Source organism: Silurus aristotelis, assembly GCF_946808225.1.
Source record: "Silurus aristotelis genome assembly, chromosome: 1".
Classification (NCBI taxonomy): domain Eukaryota; kingdom Metazoa; phylum Chordata; class Actinopteri; order Siluriformes; family Siluridae; genus Silurus; species Silurus aristotelis.
The window spans coordinates 6,682,211-6,684,260 of NC_139574.1; the positions used below are offsets into that span (position 1 = coordinate 6,682,211).

Below are 2,050 nucleotides of genomic sequence, written 5' to 3' on the forward strand. Positions count from 1 at the left end.
TGTGTGCCATTGACCTGGTCTTTAATCTGAGCTGCTGTTAACCTGCGATTTCTGAGGCTGGTGACTTGGATGAACTTATCCTCCACAGCAGAGGTGACTCTTGGTCTTCCTTTCCTGAGGTGGTCAGCATGTGAGCCAGTTTCTTTGTAGCGCTTGATGGTTTTTGTGACTGCACTTGGGGACACTTTCAAAGTTTTCCCAATTTTTCGGACTGACTGACCTTCATTTCAAGTAATGATGGCCACTCGTTTTTCTGTACTTAGCTGCTTTTTTCTTGCCATAATACAAATTCTAACAGTCTATTCAGTAGGACTATCAGCTGTGTATCCACCTGACTTCTGCACAACACAACTGATGGTCCCAACCCCATTTATAAGGCAAGAAATCACACTTATTAAACCTGACAGGGCACACCTGTGAAGTGAAAACCATTTCAGGTGACTACCTCTTGAAGCTCATCAAGAGAATGCCAAAAGTGTGCAAAGCAGTAATCAAAGCAAAATGTGGCTACTTTGAAGAACCTACAATATGACATATTTTCAGTTGTTTCACACTTTTTTATTATGTATATAATTCCATATATAATTCCACATGTGTTAATTCATAGTTTTGATGCCTTCAGTGTGACTCTACAATTTATGGTCATGAAAATAAAGAAAACTCTTTTTTGTGTGTCCAAAACTTTTGGTCTGGTCTGTACTATATATATATATATATATATATATATATATATATATATATATATATATATATATATATATATATATATATATATATATATATATATATATATATATATATACCAATTGTGCAAGTTCTCCCACTTCCCACTTAAAAAGATGAGAGAGGCCTGAAATTTTCATCATAGGTACACTTCCACTATGAGAGACAAAACTAAAAAATAAAATCCAGAAAATCAAATTGTCAAATTTATTTGCAAATTATAGTGGAAAATAAGTATTTGGTCCCTTGCAAAAAAGCAAGATTTCTGGCTCTCACAGACCTGTAACAACTTCTTTAAGAGGCACCTCTGTCCTCCACGTGTTACCTGTATTAATGGCACCTTTTTGAACTCATTATCAATATAAAAGACACCTGTCCACAACCTTAAACAGTCAGACTCCAAACTCCACTATGGCCAAGACCAAAGAGCTGTCAAAGGAAACCGAAACAAAATTGTAGACCTGCACCAGGCTGGGAAGACTGAATCTGCAATAGGTAAGCAGCTTGGTGTGAAGAAATCAACTGTGGGTGCAATTATTAGAAAATGGAGGACATACAAGACCACTGATAATCTCCCTCGATCTGGGGCTCCATGCAAGATCTCACCCCGTGGGGTCAAAATGATCACAAGAATGGTGAGCAAAAATCCCAGAACCACACCGGAGGAACTAGTGAATGACCTGCAGACAGCTGGGACCAAAGTAACGAGGGCTACCATCAGTACCACACTATGTAACACAGTGACTCAAATCCTGCAGTGCCAGACGTGTCCCCCTGCTTAAGCCAGTACATGTCCCGGCCCGAAAGAAGTTTGCTAGAGAGCATTTGGATAAAGATTGGGAGAATGTCATATGGTCAGATGTACCCAAAATAGAACTTGTTGGTAAAAACTCAACTTGTCGTGTTTGGAGGAGAAAGAATGCTGAGTTGCATCCAAAGAACACTATACCTACTGTGAAGCATGGGGGTGGATCATCATGCTTTGGGGCTATTTCTCTGCAAAGGGACCAGGACGACTGATCCATGTAAAGGAAAGAATGAATGGGGTGATGTATCTTGAGATTTTGAGTGAAAAACTCATTCCTAAATACCTTTTTGCCCTACTATTTGTATAATATATATATATATATATATATATATATATATATATATATATATATATATATATATATATATATATATATACACAGTGAGAAAAATAAATATTTAAACACCCTGCTATTTTGCAAGTTCTCCCACTTAGAAATCATGGTGGGGTCTGAAATTGTCATCGTAGGTGCATGTCCACTGTAAGAGACATAATCTAAAAAAAAAAATCCAGAAATCA

The 2,050-nt window shown here is 37.3% G+C and overlaps 1 long non-coding RNA gene across 1 annotated transcript; it reads right to left on the minus strand.

Annotated features, from left to right (window-relative positions):
- Nucleotides 1-235: 235 nt before the first annotated feature.
- Nucleotides 236-547, minus strand: LOC310726617. Its single transcript, XR_014533799.1, has 2 exons — nt 350-547; nt 236-319 (listed from the first exon to the last, which is right to left on the minus strand). It is a non-coding gene; the product is annotated as an uncharacterized lncRNA (long non-coding RNA).
- Between the last annotated feature and the right edge of the window lie 1,503 nt (nt 548-2,050).